This window comes from Coloeus monedula (assembly GCF_965178545.1).
Source record: "Coloeus monedula genome assembly, chromosome: 2".
Taxonomy (NCBI): Eukaryota; Metazoa; Chordata; class Aves; order Passeriformes; family Corvidae; genus Coloeus; species Coloeus monedula.
Genome location: NC_138782.1, coordinates 108,869,366 through 108,890,528, shown reverse-complemented (window position 1 = coordinate 108,890,528; position 21,163 = coordinate 108,869,366).

Sequence of the window (21,163 nt, the reverse complement as noted above, 5' to 3'; positions counted from 1 at the left end):
GAACAAAAGCAAATTTTTGTCCATACTTACTGTTCATTTCTATCCTTTCCATCTCCGCCTATCTCTGATTAAGCTTTACTTACTAATTTAAAATAGAAATCATTCAGGATGTGATAGCAAGAAAGTTACCTGTTGTGTTAAGATCTCTGCTTCTTAAGATTCATTGACAGCCAAGTTCAGGAAGCTTTTATTCACTGCCAGCTAACCCTGTATGCCTTATTTGCAGTGTGTTAATTTGTCACTTCCTGATCAGAACACACAGTTATCAGGTCCAGGCTTGTGAAATAGAGTAAACTTAAAAATCAAAGTGTGAGAAGGTATTATTCTTTTAGAACTCTTGTTTCCTAATCTGATCTGTGGATTAGCAAGGTTTTGAGGGTGTGCAATTGAAATCTCTGCTAGTGAGGACAAAAAGAAAGAAGGCCAGATATTTTAAGTTTTTAAAACATCAACCTCCCCCCAAATTCAGTAGAAATCGGTGCATTAAACCTTTGGATGTCTATACCAGGGACCACTGCAGAGGTTTGCATTCAGTGTTAACAAATAAATGTGTGTTTCTGTAGGTATGGAACTTGTGTCCCACAGGGCTAGGGCTAGTTTGACACTGAAGATGAGCAGATTTGTTTGAGGAAGGGAACAGCTTGGTTCTTAAGACCTTAAGACCCTCTTAAGGGTTTAAATATGAGAATAATTTGAACTTACTGTGACTCTTTCACGTTTCTATGTACCATTTTTAAGTATTGTCTAATTTCAAACCAAAGTCTTTAAGATAAGAAAACAATACCAAAATGTAGCCTTTGGTCAGACATGTGGTTTGATAATCCAGCAGTCACTGGATTCCCACAAAGACTGGACAACCCCAGAGGGAGTACACACAGCACCTCATCAAATTTGATACCACTAGAAACTTAGCACAAAGAGGAAAAGGTCAAATTAAATTCTATTTAATTTTATCAGAATAGAAAAATATAATCTCCAAAGGAGTTGTTCTATAAGAACAGACATGCTGTTATAACAGTGCATAATGTGAGAGAACATATGAACTTTGTAAAGTATCCTGTATTGACAGAATACATTGCTTCTAATAAGTATGAAGAGCAGCATTTTATATAAAGAACAAGTAGTAACTAAGAGAGAAGCCTCTGAAATAGCTGCACATTTTTTGAGCTACTATTGGGTGCTAATGTTTCAGCCTGGATGCTACTGTGATCTTTTGAACCTGCAAGACCATAAAGAAGTACTGAAAGCCCAGGGCTGCAAACAGATGAAGGTTTGCTAAGAACTCATTCCCCTTTAAATATGATGCTGCAAACTCTGACAGTCCTTGGAAGAAATGTAGCTGATGGAAGACAAGGACAGCATCAGACAGCTACAGCCTGCAAAGTGACAGGAAACACAAAATAGGCATTTATATATCGAATAAACTTTCCCAAGGATCCCTGAGAAGAGAGCAGGGGTCTGTCTCCTAGGCTTTGTACTTCACTTTTTGTGAAGATATTTGGATTATCCAATCTACAATATTGAAACTGCAATGACATTATATCATATTTGAAATTAAACCTACACTCAAACTAAGTTTTAAGGGCTTAAATCCTGACTGTAGTTAATTTACTGGTAGTCATAGTACAGAAAAACCTTAAGACTACTGAAAATCAGTGCCCATGTTGTAATTTGACCATTCATGAATTTATCTGGGCAATATCGAGTTTTCAGGCAACTTTTGGCCCAGTCTGGGTGAAGGTGGAAGGCAGGAATTTATCCACTGATGCAGCAAAGAGGAGGGGTCAGAGGAAGAAAAGTCACCTTGGATGAAGACTGGTGTTTGGATACACTGCTGGGTTTCAACAACATTACATTTGTTTGTCTCTGTCCACTATGGAAAAGCAAAGTACCTGCCAAGCCACACGAGAGAGCTGCTGCTTGCCAGGACCTGCACCAGGTCACCTTCCATTGCTTAAAGCTCCTGACATTCCTCTAACTGCCTCCTGTGGGACTCCTTTCTTCTGGGACAAGGCTGGAGGCCTGGGATGTCCATTTAGAAAATGCTGCTAATGCTTGAGAACCCATCTGGATATTACTGACCAGGATTGTGACATTCCCAAGGGCTATTGCCAGACACAGTTAAGGGAACCTAATGTCCTTCCTCTAAGAAAGAATTTTCCCAAAAATTGCATGAAATATTAACTCAAATGAAAGCTTTTTTAATGGAGAAAGGGAGACCAGAAGGGGTTGTGGGGAATATATTTATTTTTCTGATCAAAAAGCAAAGAGTGGCTCAAGAAGAAACTTGTGAAAGGAAAGAAGAAATTTCGTAAGAGTGTTTTCCTTTTTTCTCATAGAGTCCATGTTTGGCACTAGGGGAAACCACCACTGTCTCTGATTTGTTTCTTACAGTTACCTCATATGTGAAAAAAGATGATGACAGACATCTGAGGTGAGAACTCTTCCTATAATTAGTGTTTGTGAAAACATCACTTTGGTGATGTTTTCTGGTCCTTGATAAAGGAAGTCTTCTGTCCCAGACATACATTAGCATCTAAAACCTCGCAGAGCTAACAACTCATTTCTTTGCTACTGTTTGAGAAAAAAAAAATAGTATTATTTCTGCAACTCAAAGATTAGCTGATGACTATTGGAGTCTTTCTATACTTTTTAGCAGAATGAGCGTTTTTGATTGATGCTCATTCTGAAAGCAGGCAAATGATCTGGCAGAGGGCAAAATTATCCAGTGACCTAATGTCCAGTCACTGATACACAAATAATTATATGAGCACTGATCCACATAACATCCGTTATGTGAATTTGAATGCCCATCTGTTCACTCCAGATTAATTGTGACACTGATAGCTCCACATTATGAAACTGTTATTTTTTTAAAGCCTTCCATGAAAAGCAAACCCCTCTTTCAATCCCCCCCCCCAACTGCAAACAAAACAAAACACCAAACCCAAATCAAACCAAAAAATGACCAATTAAAAAAAAAAAGCAGGTTCATAAATTCAAATATTCTCTTCACTGCCAGATAAAACATACCAGGACCCAAGGGAATAGGTCATAGCATAAAACCTGCTTAGAACTTAGAAAGAAGATATTATTCTTCACCCAGTCTTTTGATCCTAAATAAGGTTTAAAGCAATACTGAAAGGTTCAATTCATCTTAATATTATATATCAACAATGTGGATGCCTGTATTTGATCTAATCACTCTTTGAGGGAATGACTCCTTTGACCTATTTTTGGTGTCTACTTTAAGACAAGACATTTTTGCACTGGATTTCTCTAAGGGACCCTAAGGGACCTTAAGTAGCTGAGATCTGCTATGGATGCTACACTGTAGATGTCTGTATTTGGTGAGAGCAATTGCACCCTCAACTAATTTGTGAGTAAATTGATTAATTTTGCATGCCACATCTACTTTAACTGCATTTTCTCTTTGTTGACACTTAATTCTTCTCAGATATTTTGATTCTTTTACATTTTGACAATTTCTCACTAATCTACTCATTTACAAGTTTTGCTAGCTCTGTCCTTCTATTGACCCAGAGCAAATAACCCAAAAATTAGCACTATTAAGCATTTATATCCCTATAAATGATCCCACATGCAGTTTATGTCACAAGATCATTTTTAGTGGCCTCCACTAGAAATTATCTCCCAGATCTTAGAGATGTACTTGCAAACACAAGTTTAATTTTCTGATATTTTGCAGCGTAGCTATTAATTTTGAGTTATGAACTTTTAAAATAGTGCCATACATTTTTGCATGCATGTAAATATATATGTAGTTGTGTTTTAAATGTCTTTCATCTATCAAATTGAGCAGTGTGTTTTGATCCACTGGTGGCCTTGTGTGAAGTGTAATAGTTATAGAAGCCTCCATACCATTTTGTTTCCATTGCTAAATTCCATTAAGAGGTGTTTACAATGGATGGATTAAGTCAGTGGCATCATATAAAGGGTGCACCTTAGTTTTGATAAGAATAAAACCAGAAACTGCCCTGTTTCATAAGAAGAATTCATAGAGCTCTTTATTATTGATACTATTTCAAATTATCCACAATGATTCTGTTATTTACAGATGACATATGAAATGCCTCTTTTCTGGACTAAAATGCACAATTAATTATTTCCACACAGTGATTTTCTATTGGCAGTAATGGCAAACCTTTAGTTCTTTCTAGTTTTGTCAAGAAAAAAAAGTTGATGATCTCACACTTGGGAGTAAGAAGTTATGATGGCTGGACATATACCTAAGATAATGTCCTTACACAGAGGCTTCCACTTTAGTTACAATTTCATACTACAGCAATTTTTGGTGCTCATTTGCATATTAAGGCTGGGATTTAATTTGCCTATTTTACGAATTTTTCCAAATTTTCATATTCTTGTATGAGTCACACTTAATTACAGACGTTTAAAGTGCAGTTTTTTTCCTGTCTGACCTAGTCATTCCATTTTTAGAACTCCATTCATGATTGCATTAAGGTGCCAGGCATTATGGATGCAATGATTCTCATTTGTCTTGTATAATAAACGTGTACAGTGTCAAAAGGTGAGCCATGATCTAGGTTGTCTTTGTAATTAACCAAGAGAGGAAGGCACATCTCTGCATAACTAAGTTTTCTGCAATTCTCGTGGCCTCTTTAAATGCCTATCTTAGCATGACATGAGCCATTCTCTAGAAGCTGCCTGTGTATCTCAGACAGAGGTTTACATTAGTGACATCTAGATAATATCCAGTGAATCCCACCCAATTCATCCCTGGGAAAAGTTGTTTCAGGTTGCAAAGAATGTCCAATTTTACTTCTGTTCAAAACACCTGAACTACCCTAAAGGAAAAATGAGGTGTGCTAGGGAAAGTACAATAAAACTGCATTGATTCCAGAACTGAGAAAAGAAGTCGGCCCAAAATAACCTAAAGCACATCATTTCCTGCACACTTACACAGATTTTCATGGTGTAGTCAGATTCATCACTCTATTCACAACATAATTCCATTTGCTGAAATGTGATATCATTTTGAAAATAGCTGGAAATCTCAGCACACAGCTTGTTTTCAGCCTAAAATACTGGAACAGATCTCAGTTTGACTTTCATAGTTTGTGTAGACCATATGGTCTCATGACGTTGCCTGTCATGTTGCCTCTGCTTTTCCCTTAGACATCTATATTCTTTGACAACGGGAAATAACAGCAAATCTATATCCAAAATTAGATTATTTCACAGAAAAGGACCTGCATACTAACATTTTTTTTCCACAATCAGGCTCTAGAAAGACAGGTTATGGCCATATTTTTTCAGAAAACTTGAGTATTGGAAACATCAGTATTGTTGCAATAAATGTGTACTTCCTTTTAAGTGTACCTTGTATTATCTTTGGATTCTGTGATATGATGTATCTACACATTTTTTTGGGCTGTGTTTTCTTTTTTTCTGAATATTTTCCAGACATTTTTGCTAGAGAAACAACTACTATTTTTACATAATAAGTATATTTGATTCAGTGAGGGTGCTTCTGAACAATCACTGACATTAGCTATCTACTATTTTAAATTGTTTTCAATAAAGTGATTTAGTTATTGATTAAAGAGATTAAACTGGGGAAATTAAAGTAGGTATGATATTTTTTCATGGTATTTTCTGAAAAAAACCCTATCCTAACCAAAGGAGACAATGAAGATAAATTTTTCCTATGTATATGACTCCATTAAATATAAAACTAATTACTATTGACAAAAAATTTTGTCATGTTCTTTCTTAACAAATTTCTATAGTCATAATTTATTATTGTAGAAAATCATAGTGCTTAATTTCTTACAGAAATGAAGATTCACATTTAATAGTGGTTCCTTTTCTGTCTTTGAAAGATTGATCAATTTACATATAGATAGAGCTCAACACTTCAGCAGGAAATCTGACTGGAACACGAATTAAAACAGCAGTTTGAGGAAATTAAATAAGAAGTAGACAAGGCAAGTAGCTTATGTTGTCATATTTCAAGCTAAAAAATTTAAGAACTGTTTTTTGAAAAATTAAAAGGAATACTAAAAAGTATTGACACAACATTTTTTAAAATCGCTCCTTATTGGTACCTCTTGGGAAAAGGAAGGAACCCCTCTGCCAAAGAAAAGTGTAGTTTAACTCACAATATGGTTTAGTCTTGAAATTTATACTTAAAAATATGTAAATAAAATACTGATTAGAAAATTAGATTTAGATTCAAAGCAAAGCTGATGAGGAAAATGTTCATTTCAGTAAATTCCACAGGTTGCATATATAGGGTGAAAAACAGTTTAATTGCTAATAAAATCCAGCAACATCTTTTCAGATAAACAAATAACTAGTGTACTGCAACTATTAATTCAAAAAACTCTGTAAGTGAAAAGCAGTATGAAAAATGTAATAGATGTTCCTATACTTAAATTTTGACATTTCCAATAAAAATGGTGAATTTTTATTGTGATCATTATCTCAGCCAACCTGAAAAATTATGCTATTAAAGTTTTGTGGAATGGCCTGCAGTTATCTTGTGTCTTGAGCTGATTATTTTTATTATACTGTGCAGTATGTCAGTAAATGCAAGGCTGAAATTATAGAGGGGTATAAAGGTCAAAAGAAGGAAGCTACCTTGCACAATAGCCTTTCTGTATGGCTTTGGCAATGGCTCTGTAAACTGCTCACAAGACATCAGATCATGTAGGCAGCAACGTCAGCTTTATGTTTACCTAGACAAAATAAGTTTCATTAAAAAAAGATTTAACTGCAAAAGTAATAATTGCATTTTGGTTTCAATTAAATATGTAACCAAAAAAATACTAGCAAAAAAGTGAAAAGCATTTTCTACCTAAGTTAGATCTGCTTCACTCAGTCATAATTGGAACCATATTAGTTTTAATATTTCTTACTTTCAAAAGAATTTCAACAATTTTTTTTTAATCAATACTTAGGGTAATGCCTCCCTTGCAGAACAATAAGTGTTCATGGTTTTGTGGTGGCATGAATAGCTTAGCAAAATCTCCCAAATTCAATTTTTACTCCTGAATGATTTACTAATATTAGTTCCTTCCGTGTGTAGGAGTTTATGAATAACCAAGTTGATGGAGAGCTAAAATACAGTAAAAAATAAAATCATATAATGGAAACCTAATGCACCAATCAAATGAATGAGAATGACGATAATAAAAGAGAGATATTTAAAAATATCCCTTCCTACTCAGAAAACATTAATCCAAGGAGCTATTTCACAGGCTGTAGTTGTGATGGAAAGGACACAATTACCTAAATTGTTAAGCAGCTCATTGCTTCCTTTGGGCAATATTGTCATACTGTCATATATTTAATATAAATTTTATATATTAAAATGTGTCAGATTTTCTTCATCTCATGAAACTAGGTAAACAAGACCCAAGTTGTTGTCATTGTTGTTTTAAAATGCAAGATTATTGCCAGGAAACACAAAACTATATATACAAAATTGTGTCCTAGACCCATCTGGAAAACTCTTCACCTGTTGTTGTTAGTGAATACTTCCTCTGTCACATCTGTAGGCCAAGAAATGGCATTTGTACTCACTTACACCCTGGGGAAAATAAATAGGAAGCCTGTAGTCCTTAGGTACGGTACACTATGGTACCTATCACAGTATATCAACCAGTGAGATCCTTCTGCAAAAGACAAATTGTATTAATTTTTTTATTTGAATCTACCAAGTGCTAACAACTTGGATCATCTGCTTGAGTATATTGTTTACAAGACTATCAAGCTGCAAGTGCAATCACTGTTTGTTTTCTATACCTTTCAGGCTGACAAAAGTTCTTTAACCAGGAGATAAAAATGATCAGCTCAATATTGCTGATCACACCTTTTACAAATCAAATGTATTTCAGGCAGACAAATCCAGTTTGCCCAGATCCCTACATGTAGCAGGAAAAGGTGAAAAAGAGGGAGAGAGACAACTGAAGAACTGCAGTTTTGGGACCACCTGGAGAAGCTGTTTGCATTGAAATCCGTGGGGCTGTAGGAGATTTCCCAAAAGCTTCTGGGAGTACTGGCTGCCATGAGTGTGCCACCTTTGATTTTGATCTCTGCAAAATCATAGATTGAAGTCCCTTTAGGGCTGTGACATGAACAAAGGAAGACTGTGATTTACTTGGGCTTTTGACTTTTGACATCCTCCTTCCCCCGCACTGTGTTCACTTTTGGAAGCTGAGGAACTTGCTGGATTGATAGATGGGTTAAAATTGTCTAAACAGCTGGACCCAAAGGATATTACTCCATGACTTGACATTTCTTTGGAAGCTGCGGACAAGAGGAGCATCCCAATGGTTTATATTGATGTTGATGTTCTTCAGTAGCTTTGTAAATGGTCTGTAAGGTGTGACAGACTATCCCTCAGTAGATTACAGAGGGTGAATATCCCACCAGAGAGTAGAATTTCAATTCAGAGATTACTTAAGAAACATCAGGAATAGGTTCAAGAGGAAAGAGCATGAAGTTTTTCATGTGTGGGGAATAGCTGCACTCATTGAAAACTGAGATAGGTAGGTAGTACCCTGCTGAAAAGCACCTGGAGGGTACAATGGAGTTACAATGAAGTTAAGCATGAGCCAAAAGTGCACTTTCACCACAAGTTAAGCACCACAACATATTGGGATTTATTAGGAAGATTGTAATAGGTAAGCCAGAGAAGACACTCTATCACACGAAGTGTTAGTGAAATCATAGCTGGAAATCTGTCTCCACTTTCTGGTCACCACAGCTGAGGAGTGACTGAGAGAAAAAGGGAGGAGTCCAGAACGTGACCTTCCCCTGGGAGATGAGGACTAGTGAGACATGACCTACCAGGCTGTGGGAGCTCCCCACGTCTGGTCAGGTGGAGATGAGGTGAAGGAGAGAACTATTATCAGTCAGCAGTGAGTTGAAGGGTACTTGCTTCTTGGTAGTGGCAGTTCACACAGCATCCATTGAACCCAGTTAGCCTATAACATGTAAACTCCTGAACCTGCCACTGGATCCTTTCTCTGAAAAATGTTTCAGTGAGTATTCCAGCTGTTTCAGTTTTCTTCTCACTTGGCTAAGATTGCTCTCTTGAGAGGAGTTAGCATTAAGTCAGCAAAATTTTAACTGAAAATATGATATGCATTGTAGCAATGATAATAATTTCACAATGAGAGTAAATAACCATTTGTACTTATTCTCAAGAGACATATATTTGATTTGAAGTCTTTAGAATTCAATACCTTGCTATAAAGAAATGCTCTAACTTAATTAGGAGCAGCAGGTCAAATTCAGAGATTGAACAACTGAAGTCTGGTTTTTTCTATAGTCATGTTAAATGATCACTGTCATTCCAGATGGTCCAAAAATGGAAGATTGATTTAACTTTAAATAAAGTACATTTTCAGCACTGCCAATGTGCAAAGTAGTCTTAAAATGCAGGCATAAAGCTCTGAACATAAGTAAATAAGCAGCATATTTAGAAAATTAGCATTTTTAGGCTATCAATTTTCAAAATTTTTACAGTGTTTCAGTCTGAAGTTCAATCTGCAGAGTTTCATAGTCATCTGGGAAATAAAAGAGTTTATTAGTAAATGCAGAATATGAAAAAATAATTGGAGACTTTGAAAAAAATTTGTTTAGAAGACAGAGAAACTATTATTGAGTAAAGCAAAACAAGCAAGAAAACAAACAAACAAAAACTAAGAAATGAAGAATGTAAACGACAGGCAATTCAAAAACACCTATTTCCCTTGTGGCTAGTCTTCCAATGTTTTGAGGAAGCATGAAGAATACCTATGAGAGGTTTATTTTCTTCAGCCTGGAGAAAGGGAGGAAAATACTGTCAAATTAGATATAATAAATATCTGGTAAATAAGCAGTGTCTAATATCTGTGTAGATTGGAAAAAGCACATTAATTGTTTCGTTAAACACGCTGTTCAATGTAAACAGTCTGGCTATGCAAAAATGTCACAATGTCTGGCAGGGTCACGAACAATGCAAGTCCCCAGAAAAAATCCCTAATGTCCTACCCCAGAGGGTTCTTTGAATCTAACTAAAATGACACATGGGTGCAGGAGCATTTCTGGGGGCATTCATAGCATGCTGCCACGGGTGCAGATGAGGGCATTTAAGTGAAAGGGTGCTCTGAGAATACCAGAGCATTAAGCCGGCCCAAAGCAAACACCAATATATGAGAATGACTAATTATGGCAAAAATATCTGGGATTACAGATAATCTATGGAAATCACATGAGGAGAGTGCAATCATCCTATCCACTTATATGTACATCTGAACATATTTGTGTATATGCAGCTAATTAATCTGCAGCAAAGATACTGCTGATCAAAATCTTTGTTTCACAAATACTTTGAGATTGTGATGGAGAAATAAGGGCCAGCATTTTGAGCAATTAATTGCTATTAGTGTTTAAGTGATGCATTCTTTTTCCTGAAATACAGTTTCAAAGAGAAAACTTGACATTTTACAGCAGTCATTTACTTTAGATGATGAAGTTCATTTCTGAAGTTTGACTTAAGTAGGTGAAAAATACAAAATTCTCCTAAAATTGTTTTCCAGAAAATGAAGTCCCCTGATGTATTCTGTGAGTGCAAACACTAGGCAAAGCTGGGCAAATACGACCTTTTAGAGATAGATACTGTGCTCTTTCAGCAACACGTCTGACAGGCACAGAAGGATTCTGAGAAACGTTTCCTTTTTTTCAATATCTGACTAAAATTTTAGACAGCATAGGTGGAAAGTGGAAATTACCATGAAAATGACACAGTTTCTTTCCCTCTCCCATTCCAGACCATTGCCTTTTTTTCCTGTTTTGTTTTGCTTTTCTTTGTTTATTTATTATAGAGACAACCCAAGACACTACCTGAGGGGTGTAGGATGATAGAAAATTTTCTTATTGATACTTTCTCTAGGGCCTCACCCCAGACTCCAAGAATTGAGACTCTTCCACATTTCTTGTGTTCAAATTAAGAAATACAGGTCTTATATGCTGTAAGATATCTATAAGATATATAAAATGCAGATATGAATTTTCACCCAGTTGACTGAAGGAATTTCTGTGTGAATTTGAAATTTTAGACTCAGTTTTATGTTGTAATATTTGTAGTCAGTTGACTAGAGGGATGTTCACAAATAAGGTAGACTGTAAAAGCTAAAGAATAAAAAACATCTACTACACCTGCATAGGAGCCTGATACAATGATGTATTTTAAAGGACAACTATACTGAATAATCAATTTACTTTAAGTAGTTTAAATTAATCGGAATTTTCTATAATGTGTTGATTAGAACAGATGATCCAAATCCACTTCTACTTGTCACTTTTGTATTATAAATACTGTAGACATTTCAAACAAGATTTATAGAGGTCGTCTGACTGGCCTCCTCACCTTAATTTCTTGCAAAACTCTCTCCTCCCCAGAGCATTTTAATCATAGTTAGTATGACAGCTAACAAAACGTGAGGAAATTCAAATGGTGGTTAGAGTCTGCAAAAGGCAGACTAATGGCAGAAAGGTTGTGAATCGTGGCTTATTTTACTCAAAATGAGAATCTGCAGTGGCTCCCATCATTGATATGACTTCCTAAGAATGCACAACATGATTTCATTTCTCTCCTTTCCGTGGCTTTTGTGATTATGCTAAAATGCATGAGGAAAGGTCAAGGGAATTGGGGTTGTTCATCCTGAAGAGGCAAAGGCACCAGGGAGGTCTTATTGAGACCTTTCAATATGTAAAAGAGTCTATAATAAAGAATGGGGGAAAATAATTTAGCAGGGCCTATTGCTACTGATCAAGGAGTAATGGTTTTATGAAAAATATAAATCAGGTATGTTCATAAAAATGGTGGATTTTTATTAATTCATGTGTTTTTGCAATATATCTGTAGTTTTACTATCAAGTCTGTGCAAAAGGAAGAAGGGCTAGGTTGACGACAGAAGTTGAGCATTTCTAGCTTCTAACGCCTCCAGTTTTTAAGTTAATGACTGAATTTAAGGATTTCTAGCTTCTAACACCTACAGTTTTTCTTTCAGTCACACCAAGGAACAGAGATTCCCTCTCCTAGTTAAATGTATTCTTGTTAGTCTTCACCTTCCTTGAAGAACCAGCCTCAGAAGGATGAACTTATAAGAGCTGTACATAATTTGAATTCTCGACATAATTCCTACTTTTGTAAGCATATATATTTATATAATTCTATAAGTCACTCTAGGTATCAATACAGATATAAATGGATCTAAGAAGCCCTAGTCCATTTGAAAATTGATCATCTGGAAGATCTTTTCCAGAGTAAATGCTGTGTTTCTTTTAAAGTAACTTTTTAATTCCTGTATGATCAAAGAACAGTCCTGGAAAACAAAATTGTGAAGCATTTCTGTGATTCTATAATGTTGCCAAATAGCATTATTACTTTTTATATACAGCCATCCACTAGTCTATTGATTTTAATTCATAGTCCATTTACATTTTGTTTAACTTTTTATTGTTACATTTCAAGGTCTTTATTCAAGGTGAATTTGTTGTCCTTGTCTTTTATCTCATTGATTGGCTCTCTGCAAAGCAAGAGAAAAAATCAAAAGCTTACAAAGAACTTTCCACAGCACTTATATCTTCTGTTCAATGGGAATTTTTTTTCCATTTTAAAAGGAGACAATAATGAATAGTTCATTGTCTAAATAAGAGATTTTCATGCTTACCGGAATGAGCATTTGACTAGTTCTGAAGTCATATATGTCCAAAACCCCCTTCCTGAAATGGAGGCATAATTCTAGTTAAATACTCACTGCAGAGCAGTGCAATGCATGTCTATAAACAGGCATGAACTTCACTGGGCTCAGTTGCCCTCACCTTGGGTACAAATGCTCCCAGTAACAACTCTTTCCCAAGAGCGTCAGTTATCAGTCAGAGCGAGTTGGAAACCTCACAGATTGCAGCTTGGCTCATGGGCAGACTCAGCATAGGATTGCCAAGCAAAAGTGACCAGAAATTAAATATCAGGCCCTCATAATAATCATTACTCTTTTTGAATCTTGAACCCAAGGGAAGTGAACAGTTGTATTTTCTCCATGGTTGTGATAGATAAAAAATGATCGATGTGACACATCTTTTGCTTGTGGTTTGGTGGGGTTTTTCTTGTTCGGTTGGTTTTTGTGCAAAATTGACCCAAGAACTGTGAACTGGGAAGCAAATACCAGCTACCCTAAAATTATGATTAAACTTTGACAGTTGGAAATAATAGTACAGGGATTGGGAGCTTTTCTACAAGGAGGGTCAGAAAGAGAATAAAAAAATCTCCAGCATCTATGGCACGTAGGGCAAGTACAGTAGAAGGAAGTCATACTGATGGAGAAACGTGTAAAAAGATATAATAGCTCTTTCCAACACATAGAATCATTAAGATAGGAAAAAACCTCTGAGGTCATAAAGTCCAACCATTGACTGAACACCACCATCTCAACTAAACTGTGGCACCGAGTGACATATCCAGTCATATCTTGAACACTTCCAGGGCCAGCAGCTCCACCACCTTCCTGGGCAGCTCTTCCAGCGCTTAAAAACCCTTCCAGTGAAAAAATTTTTCTTGGTGTCCAACCTGAACCTTCTCTGGCAAAGCTTGAGGCCGTGTCCTCTTGTCCCATCACTGGTGGCCTGGGAGAAGATGCCAACACCAACCTTGCTACAGCCTTCTACAACATCCCTGAGAGAGTTCCAGCATGACATGGTTTGTCTGATTTCAAATATATTTACAATCAAAGAACTGGGTGATGGATTCAAGGCATGTATTTTAATAGGTGTTTGTTAAGAAATGTCCTGTGTGTAAGAGAGGTGTGGACGATGGTTCTGTCCCTTCGTATGTGCTGTAGGAATTTGAGAGCACGTTAATTTAATTGTTCTGGTGTAGCCACTGCTGCTCTACTGTATTTCCTTATTTGACCCTAAAATTCCAGAGGTAAATTCAGATGCACTATTGACTAAAAAATTGAAAATGGTATCTGATAACTGGGCAAGGTGCGATCAGGACTTCCATCATCCTTCTTATACAGAAGGAGTAAATAAACAGAATTTTTTTCTGCCAACAGCCTTTTGTTACAGCATTTATGCATAACTGAATGTTTTTGAATAAATAAAAGTTGCATAAATTAATGATTTCATAAAAGGTTTTTCTGTAACACATAGATTTCCCAAATCCTCTGAGGTCACAGACATTAGCCTATGGAAAGCCACTGGCTCTACTCTCTTCCAGTAGTAGAGAGAAGACCTTCCCAGAGTGGCTGTTCTTCTCACTGTCTATGAAGTGAAGAAATACTGTCATTCTCTTTTAAGTTTGAAATTAAATATTTTTATAGTCAATCAGGAAAGGATCCAAAACCTCCTGGCCATTTCACTCCTCCTGGCTTCTGATAGTCTATTTTCAAGGTCTCTGGATATATCCCAGTCTTCATTCCTCAGATCCTACATAGTACTTGTGTCCCTGTTACAATGAGGCAGGGATAAAGTCCAGATGGAAGTTCTCCAAGACCTGTTATGTTGTTTATGCAGGCTGTTACAAGGAGGATTTGTAGCTAAATGTCACTTCTGTTCAAAAGTTCCAAGGGGTTAACACTGGTATTAAAAATGTCATTTTCAGGGCAAGCATGCCAGATAAATGCTAATCTGCTCCTTAAGCACTTTCCAGTGGTTTTCTGCAAGAAGTCTTCAAAGAGTAAAAAATAAAAAATATCCTGGTACGATGTAGGAATTACAGTGCAGACTTCAGCCAGTGTGGTCGTAAATCTTCTGGCCTGAAGCTATGAAAATCAAGGGAGTCCCTGCCACCATCTATGGATAAACAGAAGAAAGGACAGATCCTGAGAGGTTTTTTCTACCTGCAAATCCTCCAAACAACATTTTGAGGAGCTGACGACTTGTTACCTAAGATGAAAATAGTGCTGAATCTGAAGTAAAGAGAGTGAGAGACTTAGGCAAAAGGGATGGTTTAGTCCCTTTCACTGAGGATTTCACAGAAATATGCAACGGACATATTTTATCTTGAAGAGAGTTCTCATGTGGCTCTTTACTGAAGCTAGAGATAGCAGCTAAATAGAGGCCAGGGATCTCAGATGAGGTCTCCTTCACTGCAGAGTCCCAGGAGAGAAAAATTGTCTAGCTCATTTATGGATGCAGCAGAAGTTGAAGTTTTCAGAATAGAGCAGATACTGTTTCCCACAAGGGAAGACACATCAGCACTCAACTGTACCAGAGGACTACAACTCTTTATTGCTCACTAACAATTTTATGTTCAATTAAGTACTTGTTTGAAGCCCTTGTCCTGCTTTTCCCTGTGCAATATCTGTAGCCAGCACATCAAAACAGGATAGGGAATTTGGTCAGTTATACCTGGAAATAAAAGGAAGCTTCAAGGGGTTCTTTGCATGCCACAGGTCTCTCAACACCCTGTACACACACCAGCTCCTTCCAATTCCTAAGGTGCTTCGTTGCTACAAATAAATTCAATGAAAATGTGAGAGGTGATGGCAGGGTGCTCCTGAGGGGTCTGTGTGCTGCACTACAGCTGTGATCCTCTAACAGTCAATGGGAAAATATTTTCTTTTGTTGCAGAGCCCAGGACAACCCTCCTGATCACACGTGCATGTCCCACATGTCATTTCCCTGTCCCTCAGAGTCCCGCAGTACAACCACAACAGTCCAACACACCAAGCAGTTGTGTGCCACGAGACTCCTGAAGAGGAACAGAAACTGCCTTGCTTCTCAAGAGCCAAGAACTGCCACTCTGATGTCCAGTCTTGGTAAAGTCCTTCTAGAAGTGGTTGAGTCACCATTTCTGGAAATGTTTGAGAAACAAGTAGACGTGGCAGTTTGTGACATGGCTTAGTGGCATAGCTATTATGCCTTTGACCAAATGCTTAGTGGCATTTGGTCAAAGGTTGGACTTGATGATCTTGAAGGTCTTTTCCAATCTTAATGATTGTATGATTCTGTGTTCTAAACCATGCATTCCTTGGCTAAAGGAATGTGCCACAGAGACATGATGTTTACAGTAAGAATGGACGCTCTGCCATACAGCATGATGTGAACACCCCTGATAATCATAGAGTGAACCACTCTATGTCATTTCACAATGGGGAGAAGGAGGAAAAACAGGACAAATGTTGAAAGAGCACATGGCGACTTCTGGTTCATATGAACAGGCTTGGAGTAGACAGACTTCTGTCTTCAAATTGCCTTAGATGTTACTCCATCACTCATTATGAAGTTGTGGTGTAGTAGTCAAAGTCACAGATTTGATGGAGGGAAAGTGTTGCCTTCTCAAACTGCCTGGACTTTTAGGTAGAGTTTTGCACTAGCAGGGTCTGTGAATTTTCACAGATACCTTCAATTTTTGAACTAAGTAGTTGTCACAGCTGAGATCACCTGCTTTCTGCAATAATAAGAGCAAGAAATCATGGCTGGAGACAAAACATAAATGATAAGTTTTGCTTAACTGCCTGCCCACTCCTGTAACCTCCATTAACCTAAATCTCCTTTGAGGACAATTGGATTTATCAGTCTGTTGTGATGTTACTTTCATTATGGTATCAGATGCCTGGCTGGTTCCCTGCCATGCCTAGATGAGTCTCGACCCTGCCTGATCCCAAACTGAAGCACTGATTTTGCGTAGAAGAACTACAATAATCCATCATATCCACCTTAGAAAACGTAGTACCATTAGTCATCACCAGGATACTGTTCACCAGTAGTTCTGTATCCCAGCCAGTGCTGGAGAGTAAAATCCAGAGACACTTAAAGGCAAGGACAGCTGAAGGCCCATTTTGATGAAAATGACATTATCTACTCTTTATAAAAGTTAGGTATCTGGTTATACAAAGCTGATTGACAAGATTTTCTGAACCGCCAAAGAAAACAAGGTATATTCCCTAAGATGGCAATTCAGCCTAATGCAAGCTGGAATAGGCCTTGCTCTGTGGAGATTCTCTCTCTCCTTAAAGACACAATTCAAACTGGACACATGACTTCTAGACAAGAAAAGACTTTTCCAGTGTAACTGAAGAAGTTACAGTTCCTGGAGGTATACAAGTTTTTTCCTCTTTTTTCTTAACCACAGAATGATTTGGTGGTAACATGCACATAAATGGCTTTTTTAATTCTATGAGCCTTACTTATCTGAAAATGCAAGGATACTTTCTCAAACTAGTTTACTGGTTTTAATGCCTGTCAATTCCTTTGACTATTTTGTCTTTTTGAAATTTTTGTCTCATGGTTTTTATAAGAATTCTATGAATTTTTAAGGTTATAGAAAATATTTTATGCTGAAGTGAGACAAATAGAAAATCCTTAGAAATCTTTGCAAGAGAGAAGAGGAGAATTTGTGTTGATCAGTCAAAAAATTTTGTTTAGATTGCTTTGACCAGTCCCATTTTGATTTTTAGTTTTTCAGCTTTTTTTTATTTTTTTATTATTTTGCATTATTTTAAATTGAAAAGCAATTTTAGAGAAAAACCTCTTTTTTTTTTTTTTTTTAATTTTCAAAGTGCATATGCAGGTTGTTTGGAGAGTTTAAAGCTTTTAAGAAGTTTGGTTTTCAGTATTTTTAGAATGTTGTCCTAAGTGCTCATAGAAAACAGCACTATCTTACGAACAGTTTTGTTTTGATGAATTCCTCTTTCTGAATAAAAAATAATTTAATATTTAAAAGCAATTTGTTAACATAGTTTCTTTTTTGCATATGCCTTTTAAATTTACTTTGTAACTTTTTTTGAATTTTGATTTTGCATCAATCTTTCTATAAATGCTTTGATCCATAAATTGATTGAGAAAAATATTCCTTAAAGGGGGAATTTTTATAGATAAAATTGTACTAAATTTGAATCATTGTTCTGTTTTTAAAATACTTTATTAACTTAAACTCTTTTTTAAGTTTCAAAATATCTGTGGTAAATAAATTAATCCATTGCCATCATAAGCAGTACAAAAAATCTGCAATTTGATGAAAAAGGGTAACAAGGAAAGAAAATGAGGAAAGAAATTAGAAAAAATGACATTTTAAAAAATAATAGCCTATTTCTCATTAATTGTGCAAATAGCTCTTGGCTATTTTAGCTTATTCCTGGCTAAATATGGATTTCAACAAATTAATAAAAGAAATTAGAAGGTATTAAAGGTAACTCCACAACGAAACATATTTAATTAATCTTTAAGAGTTTACACTTATTCAAGAGTAACACCTATTTAAGGCATATTCACCATAATTCTTCATTTCAGACATCTCCTTCAAGATGAGATGAAATATTTTTTGGAGGGTGTTTCCTCTCCAGTTAGGGGAAATAAGGACAACTAGCTTAGGTATAAAATTATTGATTAGATGTATCCCGTCCAAAGCAGAGGGTGACCCTTAACTTTTTGAAAAAATCAAAATAAATTTGCACTTTAGTATGGAAATACTAATTTTTTGCATTCCAAGGAATATTCACATACACATACATTATTCATGCACTTTCCAGTGCTCTGAGTCATTCACTGACTTGCTGACTTTTTGGTCAGATCAGAAAAATTGTCTCATCCTGAGTTGCTTTGATTTGTGCTGTGGGTGACAGGCTAAAGGAATCAGGGTGTGGTCTTGTGAGTCTGTAACTCTCCTCAGACTTCAATCTCTGTGCAATAGGTGAGGTTTTGAGAGAAACCATTCCTTATTTCAGTTACATTTTCAGTTACATTTTCCTGTCTATGTTTCCATGTTGATGGGAGTAAATGAGATTAAGGGATTTCTTAAACTAGTGTCTATAATTTTATTTCTTTTTTGTGTAAGTCAGGATAGATAGTCCCATAGTATCAGGATAGATAAGTAATATTTATCTGGTATAAAAATATTCTCAGGATTCTTCATTTATATCTCCACTGCAAATGAACAAAGAAAGATGAAGATGGAGAAAAAAAATCCAGAGAGAAAATCTCATAAAGAGCCTGCAAATAACATTGGGCAAACAAGGAGTTTGTGTGTAACTGCAGGAAAAGAAGAGTAAGGAAGAAAAAAAGGGAACAAGGAAGAGATTTCACTCAAAATTTTGCCGAATTCGTAATATCCCATTAAAAGCTAGAAGCAGAACTGTACCAACTGATATCTGTATAACACATTAAAGAAACAGGCACTAAACCTCCATAAAACTCCTACCCAACTGGAGACAACTGTAATTAAGAGTGACCTCTTTTCTTTAGCTGTTACCTCTCACAGTTTCTTCACCATTTGTTTTTGCAAAAGTGTTTACATACGTAATTTGTGAAACAGAGCACAGCAGAGAACAGAGTCTCATGGAGTGCACTGATGTATGAATAATAACAAAAATAACATATGCAAATCAGACCTGGTCAAACTGGTTTTTTCCCCTACAGGGGGAAGCAAAGAGCTTCTGTTCCTGCTCTGTTTTGGGGTTTGCACATACTCTGCTTCCCATAATTTTGGGCACTCTCTTGTCATCTTCCTCTTCCTTTTCTGTGTGTTTGGCTATTGACCATCTATAGACAGTTTTTGTATTTAACTCTTTCATACATATGTTTGCACATTTGCCTGTAAATATTTAGCAAAATGTGTCTTCTATAAATAAAATGGGTTATTTTTTCATTGAAAAGTAGATCTGCTTGAGACTTCAGGCCATCAGCTGATCATATCTCCAGTGCATGGCTGTGAGAGCAAAGCTTGCAAATAGCAAAACGTTATCAGCAACCGTCTTCCTGTGTGGGTGTCTTTGTTGGACCTGGTATAACATGCAAACCTTCTATTTCTTAGTATTTACCTATGCATATGTGTACATTATAAACACCATGTGCACCTGATAATGTGTGTCTCGTCGGTAACTAAAGCACTAATTTCTTTTCCATGCAACATCTATACATTAAATCATTAAAAAAACAGGTAATTCTGAGCAGTGAAAAAGCACCACAAAAACCTTCTCAGCTGCTATTATTAGTCTAAAATCCCCAAAGTAGCAACTTAAATAACAGATAAGTAGCTTTTATTCTTTATGTAATCCCCATGCCTTATATTAGCATTGGTGTTGCCACCTACCTTTACCGTCCCCTTCTTTTACAAAGGAATTAGAATGACTAATTTCTCTATTCTCCCTTGTGAAGCTTAAACTCTATTTTACATCTCCTGTCATGCTATTTTTTGACAAAACCTTTCTAAACCTTCTTTTCAAAATACAGGGAACCTTAAAAAAACCACGAGCTATCACAAACATTTGGACTGTTTGCTGCAGTCTCTGGTTCTGTAGCAACTTAGCACTGTCCTTCATTTCTAGGAGAGTAAACAAAATACTGCATTGCAGCAAATCTAATTTAAAGAGACACAATAGGGCAGAGGTCTGGATAAGTAAGGCTCAGTTTTGTTTGCCTCCTAGCAAAATATTAAAGGAAACAAGAGACACACAGAGAAGCAGCCTATTTGTTCTTTAGTCTCTCTTTTAGTTATCCAAACTGAAATAGACCCTGTTAGACACATCATATTTCAACTGAGGAAGTCAGTAATATGCACTGTTGGAGGAATATCACAATGCTGCTGTTTAATATCGCTGTAGTGAATACAGAAAGTATGAAAACCAGAGATATATACTAAAAAGATAGTAATTTGTATCTGCTAAAAGGTTATTTTCTTAAAATAATCAGATCACTTTAATAGCTCAAAATATTTTCCACTTCAAACAAGAGCACTGGAAATTAGGTGGAGCTATCATATGAGAACTCCAGACAAACATACAGCCAATACTTTAAAACTGAGGGTTTTATTGTGTTTTATGTAGAGCTCAGAGGCAGCATACACATTACCAGAAGAGTGAAAACACACCAAAAAATAAGTTAAATGAGAATTATCTCTGCCTCAAATTTGCGACAGTTGAGGTCCAGTGGACAGAGGCACAATGTGGAATCACATAAGAGTCCATCTCGCATGGAGCTTAGCTCTGTCTGATTTTCTGCTTCTTTTCTCAGCAGCACTGTGAAGAAAACATGCTTTGGACTGATGGTTTCTCCATAGAGGCAACTATCCTACTGCTGAATGCCATGATGGAGATCTCCCCCCAAGATCTGCTACTGTTATTGGGTCACACAATGCAAGGTTTGGGTCCAGGAAAGGACACTTTTTTGAAACTAACACAAG